This window comes from Alligator mississippiensis, chromosome 2 (assembly GCF_030867095.1).
Source record: "Alligator mississippiensis isolate rAllMis1 chromosome 2, rAllMis1, whole genome shotgun sequence".
In the NCBI taxonomy this organism is placed as follows: Eukaryota; Metazoa; Chordata; order Crocodylia; family Alligatoridae; genus Alligator; species Alligator mississippiensis.
In genome coordinates, this window is record NC_081825.1 from 259,373,672 (window position 1) to 259,383,092 (window position 9,421).

Consider the following 9,421-nt stretch of genomic DNA (forward strand, 5'->3'; position numbering starts at 1 on the left):
TGCTGTCTTTCGTAGACTGGAATTCCCTACTTCTATTCTTGATATCCCACAATTAATAGAGATGACTGTAGCTGCCCTACAGTTCAGTGCAGACCAAACATTGCAGGATAGATCATTGCTAGGCAATTTTTCTTTGGGGAATGGGGGTGGGGGGGCGGGTGGTGTCAGTGACCTCACAGCTGTCCTAGGATGTTCTTCAATGTGCCACAGGATAACACAGATCATACAGTGCCTTTGAGAATGCACACTCACTTCCTGAATGGTTTTCAGAATCCCAGCTGAGATTTTTCTGGGTTCCAGATGTCCTGTTCCAACTGTAGAATAGAGTTAGTCATGTTGCAAGTGTACATGTGATATGGTTGTGCATCTCTTTGAATTTTAAATAGCTCAACTTGGGACAGGGTAGGTAGGCAGTGGACAGGGCTTGATTAAAGGGTCCCAGGTATAATGTGCATTGCAGCACTGGGGTGTATAGCTAAACTCTTGAAGTGACTGCTCCTGGAACAAATGGGAGTACAACTCTTTAATAATGAGTACACCAGACCTAGTGCTGCCATTTGAAGCATACTGGCATTGGTGTCCTTCAGCATCCTCACTAGCTTACATAGGAGGCTTGTCCTAGCTTTGACCTTTCCAAATCTTCATCAATTACCTGGAAGATGGCATAGAGTACACCCTAAGCAAGTTTGCAGATGAGGGGAGTAGTAGATATGCTGTGGGTAGGACTAGGATTAAGGAAGACCTAGAGAAATTGGAGGATTTGACCAAATGAAATCTCATGAGGCTCAACAAGGACAAGTGCAAAGTCCTGCACTTAGGATGGAACAATCCCATGCACCACTACAGGCTGGGGACCAACTGGCTAAGCAGCAGCTCTGCACAAAAGGATCTGGGGGTTACAATGGCCAATAAGTAAAATATTGCCCCTGTTACAAAGAAAGCTAATGGCATGCTGGGCTGCATTTGCATAAGCATTGCCACCAAATCCAAGGAAGTGATTATCCCCCTCTATTCAGCACTAGTGAGGCCACATATGGACTACCGTGTTCAGTTTTGGTTCCCCCGCTACAGAAAGGATGTGAACAAATTGGAGAGACACTAGCAGAGGGCAATGAAAATGGTTAGAGGGCTGGGACACATGACTTCTAAGGAGAGGCTGAAGGAATTGGGTTTATTTAGTCTGGAGAAGAGAAGACTGAGGGGATTTAATGGCAGCCTTCAACTACCTGAAGGGTGGTTCCAAAGATGATAGAGCCAGACTGTTCTGAGTGGTGGCAGATGATAGAAAAAGAAGCAATGGACTCATGTTCCAGTACAGGAAGTTTAGGTTAGATATCAGGAAAAACTTTCTCATGAGGAGGGCAGTAAAGCACTGGAACAGGTTACCCAGAGAAGTTGTGGAATCTCCATCCTTTGAGGTTTGAAATTAATAAGATCAACCTTTGATCTTATTATTTGATCTTCCTTTGATCTTATTTGAATTGGCTAGACAAAGCCTTGGCTGGGCTGATCGAGTTGGGGCTGGTCCTGCTTTGAACAGGGGATTGGACTAGATTGCCTCCTGAGGTCCCTTCCAACCCTAATTTTCCATAATTTTATGATTCTATTATGCTAAGTGTCTTTGTTAATTGTTTCCTAAAGGTCAAAATACTTTCTAAAATCCTGCCAAGATATTTTGGATTGAAGTCAGTTTATATTTTCTATAAATTTCCATTTTTATAATTTTATAGATATAACTTTATATTTATATTTTCTATATATTTTGTTTTAAAAATGGATGTCTAGTAGTTCTCTGGGAACTTTGCTATTTAGATGGAAGGCCACTGCAGCACTTTGTTTAGGGTTGTAGTTATGGAAGTAACCCCCAATATCTTGAAGCTGACAGTAAGAATTTTGTTTGAGTTGATGTTGATGAGGCCAGTACTTTGGTCCAGAAGGGCAGTGTCATCAATATATATGAACTCTCTCGATACTGTCCAGCCCATCACTCATACAAATACTGGAGAATGATGGAACCAGTACAGATCCTTGTGGCAGACCATCTCTGATGGGTCCGGAAAAGCTTGAACAGGCTTGTAGATGTTCATGATTAATGTCCATCTTTCACCCTTATTGCAATGTAACACATTATTGTAGACCCGTATTCCTCCAAAACCAGGATATTCATAAATCCCTACCTGATGTACATGGTTAGAATATGCTTTTCTTCAATGAATGGTAAAAGGGCTATGAGAGCTAAAAGTCCTACTTTTGACTTTTTGACTAATTTTTATAATGTCTATAATATCATATTACAATGTTATAATACAGTGTTATAATGCATTTTTCTCTCCCTTATTCAAACAGAAAAAATCACATTTTTGGTATTAACAAAGAAAACAATACATACATAAATAAAAAATAGGAATGGAAACAATAATAATATCTATCTATCTATCTATCTATCTATCTATCTATCTATCTATATAAAAATTGGAAGCCTGCACTTCTCCTTGGCCCCCATATCTACTTGAAACTCTTTATTGCAATAACTAGAAAAGATAAAATAAATGTACATTATTTTAAAAACCAGCAGTGAGTTCTTACATTTCCCTCCCATCTCACAGACCTGAAATTACAAATTTTGTTCAGCATTGAGAGATATGATAGAGCTACCTGTACTTTACTGGATTAGAAGAGGATTTCAGTTTTGAGTACACTCAATTAAAATAGCCTTCATTCATTAAATTAATTAAAAGAGTACACTCCCTGAGACTTGGAGGTAATTTTACTTGCATTTGTCAGAAATGTATGTCCTGGATATCCTGTTAGCTAGAGCATATGAGTATTTTATCTAGGTTCCTGATTAGGCAGCATTTAATTCAAATAAGCTATTCCAACTTTTTTGAAATGTATCTAGGAATATGAGAGGGAGTGTTATAATTGTCTTTTTAAATCTAGCCACATATGGCCACTTTTATCTTTTTACACAAAAAGAGGAAAGGGCATTTAAATCTAAGGTAAGGTGTTTTGCTGCAGCAAACTTGACTTGATTGAATGTGGCAGCAGGGGGTTCTTTTAAAAGTTCGAAACTGGATTCATAGAACCATAAGATAAGTTAACACCATTAGCATGTTCAGTTTCTTTGAAAGCAATGAAAGCTTTGCTTTTAGCTATCTTTGTCTGATATGCAGGGCAATCCATGTTAGGTATCTCTATGTGCTGTGCTGAGCAAGAGAAAGATGATTTGTGCTGGGTATCTATATTAATCTAAAGTCACTGAGATACAGAATGAATGACATTATGAGACAATTTATACTAACAGTGACACTTACATTGCCTTCTGCCTTAAAATCCTTTAAAATGTGAGGCTATAACAAGCTTGGAAACAAACATTTTTTTCCTAATGAGAAGGAAAAATGTCCTGATTATTTCTTGTTATGGGAGGTCAACACAGCTCCAGCTGAGGCACCTTCATCCACCTTACTGGCTGAAGAGGACTGAGGGACAGAACAGTGATGGCCCTATCTATATGTTACACTTAAGGCATGATTAATCATGCCTTAAGTAGTCACCTTGCCACGCAGTCATTCAATTACTGGAGCGATAAAAAGCGAATAAACCACAAAGTTATCCACAAAATATGTGTAATAACTCTGTAGCTGCTTACTATCATGCCATGAATTGAAAGTATGGCCAGGGGCCCCTGTGGCTGGGGGTCCCATCAGCTGATCAGAACTCACAGCTGGAGGATCCATGTGCACTCTTGAGTCCAGGAGCTACCAGCTGATGCTGGCTCCTAGCCATGGGAACACATGCCCATGCAACTAGGAGCCTCCTTAGCTGACAAGTCTCCCAGATGTGGGGGTGCCCCATGAACCCCTGTGGCTAGGAGATGGTAGCTGATCTGGTAATCCCCCATCCCATCCCATCCCCCCCAAACCCCCATCCCCGGGACACTGTCAGCTATGGTCTCCCTGCCACAGAGACTGCTGGGTCACCCCAGTGGCTGGGAGCCTGGGTCAGCTGAGCTGATGGGACTTCCAGCACAGGACTGCATGGTGCACCTCTGTGGCTGGGAGTCCCATCAACTGAGGTGGGCCTCCCAGTCACAGCAGCTTGCTTCTTGCGATTAGGCTCCCCCTGCACCAGCAGTAAAGCATGACAGGATCTGATTTGTGATCCTGCAATTATGTCTTCTGCCATACATATGTGGTATGACAGGAGGCACAATTGTGTAGATCACACATCAGATCCCATTGCACTTTACCTGCATATGTAGAGGGGCCCTCAGAGATATCAAGGACACTACATAGCTAGTAAGGTTCCTACTGAATCATGTGAAGCTTTTTCCTTGTAAGCAGAAGCCAATTATGCTACTTACACCAAATTCATTGCTGGCATAGAGAGGGAAGTATCTAAATAGAAACCAAAGTGTAGGCTTCCAATGGTAGTATAAAATGTAATTATCAAGCCAATATATTAAGCCTGGTAATTATGTTCTGAGAAACAGATTGTACTGTTCTAATGCATTATAGGCCATGTGCTGCTCCTTGATTAGCAGATGGATCTGTTTATTTGTTTGTAGACCATGCCCTTATAAGTTTCAAACACTTGAAAAATTATGTAGTGAGAATGTATGTTATCCATAGGTGGACAGACCCTTGCCTGAGTTTCCTTGCAAATTTATAAAACTTATATTTTGCAAACAATTGTTCATAAATTTGTTTTGCTGATGATTTTTCCAGAACTCTTATGATAATACCAAGAAGAAAAAGACACACTTAAAAAGCAAACCTAGTTTCCCTGGGAATCTGGGTATCATGGATGAAATCCACCTGCATGCATAGAGTCAGCATAAGGACATGTGCTAATCAAACCCTCAAAAGAATACATTACCGGCATTAAGTGACTGCGCAGATTTTGTGCTGTTCTCTTGCACAGGGATGAATTTTACCCACTGTGCAGCATTATCTATACCATGAAAGAATGGATGCCTCCAGAAAAAAAATGAAAAATGTAATTTGTAGAAGGAATTAGGTATTATAGATAGAATGGCTGAATTCCATGCAATAATCAAAAAAATATAAGGTGGTTTAAAGTATGAAGAAGTTTGATTAAATGATAGCAGAATTTTATTTCCTAAGGGAGAACTAAATTCTGTTCAATTTTAAGTCTTCATTAAACTATAGTACTTCTTTTTTTTTTAAGTCCTTTGAAATATCTGAATTTTGCCCTGGGCTACCTTCAATTTTCACTTTAATCCTATAACAGACTAATCAAGCTTTCTGTAGTATAAATCATTACTAAAGCATATTTCCGGAGATTAAAATTTTATTCCTTATCATAAGATGATTATAAATTATCAAATATTTGCCATATATTCATAATTGACATGTACAACCCCCAGATGATGTCTATAACTACTTTAGAAGGAATTAAAGGATTAGAGATTAGATTAAAGAGATGGCAATGGGATGCAGCTGTAGATGAAAAGTTTGAACAAACTTAATCTTTATAGAAGTATGTGGTTCTCTGTGGGCGCATCTACATGGTCATTAACGTACCATAATTACAGCACATTAAGCTTAGTAATGTACTGTAATCGGCGCTACTGCGCATTAACGCAGAAGAATGCTTTTTGTGTGATGGATGCTTAATGTGCATTTGACTAAAGCTACTGTGCATTAGCACATTAGTATGGTTTTTGCCAGCCATGATAATGTGCAGTAGAATTAGTCCAATGTGCATGAAGCATCTTGTATAGATTTTCCCTTTTTTAACACCTTCACAGATGTTAAGGTCCCAGAGAACCACTGCTGTTATTTGTATTACCACGGCAAGTCATGGACCAGAATTCTTGTTTTTCTAGCCTTTAGACATGTATAAAAGAAAGAGAGGTGCAAGTTACCTACTGAAAAATCAGAATGAGAATCTAAAGAAAAAAGGTAGTGTTTCACTGTAAGTAGAATGAGGCAATCAAAAGTACAGTTATTATTAATGCAAACTGCCATTTTTTTCCTGTTTATAAAACCCCTCTTCCCTAGAATTATCCAAACTCATTATCAACTTGATTCAGCTCCCACTAAAGTAAGTGACAAAACCTGCACTGACTTTTCAGTGCTGAAAATTGCATCTTGCTTATTATATTAGCAGTTGTATGTGGGGAAAAATGCATGTATGGCAGCTATTTATTGTTTTCAAATTTTGGTTACACAGTGTACTGAAAAAAGTACAAACTATTTTCCTCCCCTCTATACCCTCTGGTTTTAAACATTCAGTAAATCCACTAGAAGTGGATTTATGAGTTTATTTTGTACTAAAATATGCATTTCAAACACATTTAGACACATAGGGCACATTTACACAAGATGCTAACTGCACAGTAGCTCAATACTGTGCAGTAGCGCATCATAGCATAAACAGTGCTAGTCCACTACTGCACAGTATTATTAGGCTAGTGTTTGATAGCATCACTAAAAAGGTGTTCGTTGGTGCGACTGTGCAGTAACTGGTTACTGTTAATTTATTTAGTACTTGGTTATACAAGTACTAAATTCAATGTGCAGTAACTGCACATTAATGAACACATAGATGCACCCATTGGATTCTAAAATGGCGCACTGGGGCAGGGTAAAAAACAAAGTGAGAGAATATGAAAAAAGGTATATTGTGAAGCAAAACCACATACAGCTTATACAATATCCAGAGTACCTATGTGGGCCATATTTGCTTTAAAGGCTTCTTCCATTTCTGATATTTAAAACAACTTTTCTTTTTCATGTAGGGTTGGAGCATTGGTGTACCCAGGATGGCCCAGGAAATGTCTGAGAAGTGAGGATTTGTTGTGATATCTTTTACTCAACCAACTGTGTAGGTGGGAGGGCTGTTGGACAAGTGCATCAAGTGCCCTTCTTCAAGTCTGAGAGAGAAGTCTACACATGTGAACAACTGGTGCCTGCTGAGACTGTGGGGCACCATTTGTAGGCAGCAGTGTCGTTGGTGAGCAGGGACCACCCACAGACAGCAGTGGTGGCATCGGTGGCAAGGGGGGAGTGGCAAGTGGCGACTGCCCACAGACGCCACTGTTGACGTCAGCAAGTGGCAACCACCCACAGATGCTGGCAGCGGTGTCAGTGGCAGGGGGGCGGGTGGCGAGTGGTGACCGCCCGCAGAAGCCGGCGGTGGTGGCAGCCAATCTCAGGGGGGTCACATGCTCCCCCCCATTCTCCCCCTCCAAGTTGCCTATGCCTACACAGGCTTAGTTAGCTATCAGAGAAAAGATTCCATGCAATTGCAAGCAGTCTGCTTGAAGGGATGGAGAAGGGCTGTGAAGGAGTGAAAAGATGTGAACAGAAGCTTTTAGAAGACAAAACTAGTGCAGCCTAATCGGTGATCTTTTTAGTGGGAGAGCTAGACCATTCAAGAAAGGCATAATTATTATCTGTGAAGTTCAGGGAGGTTATTGGTAGTATATGATAGGCTGTAATGAGCCATAAAAACACTGTCTATATTAAGTCCAGATTTTTTACTGTCCAGTAAAGTTATGAATTTCTACTCCCAGGTCCAACCTCTGGAGGTCACTTCTGTCTCACTCTTCAAGATGCAGCTTAGAGCTAGCCAATAAGAAGCTCTTAGCTAAGATTCTGTCTTATCTCACACCCATCTCCGGAACCTAAGCACATGACTTTAGACTCCACTCAGGAGCCAGAGCCCAGAAACCTCTCTTGAAATTAGACGCTTGCATCTATTCCTAGCAAAAGTTGAATGCTACCACTTTCCTCCTCCAGCAGCTCAGCTAAAAAATAAAGAAACCCCATTGCATTTTGCTGGGGCCTAATCCTATTGGTAGATATGTTGCATGTTATCATGGATCAGCCCCTTTTGGGGAAAGATCTGCCATGGGACTCCCAAAGAAGAAGCCTTCTTTAGTCTCCCTCTCCTGATGGCCCCCCTGAAGCCATCCCTGGGATGGCTTATTGAGGGGTAAGCCTCTGCTTCAAAACCTTGTCTCTCCTCCGTTCCTGACTATCCCAAAATTTATGATTTATCTAGTGTTCCATACAGCCATGTAGCCAGGTAATGTAAATAAATCAGAATTTTTTTTCAATATTTACCATTAAACTATTAGAAGCTATAAGCAAAGTTATATTCATTTAGTCTTGCTTTGAAAGATGCAATGGACAAAAAATTTCTATGTGCAATAGTGCCTTGCATAGCTGTTCACTTAGGGTGCTTATACATGTGCTCTGGTATGTGTATGTGTGTGTGTGGGGGGGTTAATTAGAGAGACTCATGGGAGCCATTCTAACCAAAATACTTGCAGTGTCTCATATTCAGTGTTCTGCATTTCAAAATGGCAGCAGAGATGCATTAAAGCTTGTTTGATGACCTCCAGTTAAAGCGCCCCAAACACCATTTTGAAATGTGGGGTGCTGAGTACACAAGACAGTGCAGCACACTGGAGCATTCTGATTAGAATGAATCAGATTAATCAAGTCTGCTACAATGCATTCTAATCAGAACACTTCAGAGCATGTGTATAAGCACCAGTTACAAAATGCCCTGGTTTCCATTAAGTAAAATTATTACCTAAAAACCAATAAAACATACTGATAAAATCAAAGCAGTATTGCCAACTCCACCCTGTCAAAAATCATAAGACCAGCTGTTAGAAATCAAGAGATTTTGGTATGTAAATCATGAGAGGATATTTTTGAACTTTGTGTGTGTGTGTGGGGGGGTATTTGTGAAAGTGTGGGGGGTTGTGGGTGTATGTGTGGGGTTTGGAGCCGGAAGGGGGGATCTGCACACCATGGCAGGATGAGAGGTATTGTGTCAGTGCATGTGAGTGCATGAGTGTGCATGCATACATCTCAGTTCCTGGCAGGGAGAGTATGTTTGTGTCTGTGTGTCCATGTGCAGAGAGTGAGTGAGAGTAGTGTGTGCTCATCTGTGTTCACACTTGTGTGAGTGTGTGTGTGTGTGTGTGTGTTTGGCTATAGTGGAATGAGGAGAGGGGTGAGGGCAGGGAGCAAGGAGAAGAGGCGAGTATGTGCTCCCCCACCCCCAGCCTGGCATGGTCCTCACCGCCTCCCACGCCAGCATCAGGAGGGGAAGGTGCCCTGCCCCCCAACCCCTGCAAGCCCAGCTCCCATGTGTGGAGGGGGCCTCCAATTTTGTATTTGCCCAGGGCCCCAGTAAACATAAATCCACCTGTGCCCCTGCATCCAGCTGCTTGGCCCTGCCCGCTGCTGCTGCCAGCTTCACATCCAGCCATTTGCCACCCTGCTCCCCACTCTGCTGCTGGTTTCTTTGGGGCAGGGGGCCCCAAAAATATTTCTTGCAGGGTGTCCCAAAAATTGTGGGCTGGCCCTGCTTCTGCAACTTGGAAATAAATGTGCTCTAGCAGACTGGTGCCACATGTATCAGCATCTCCATG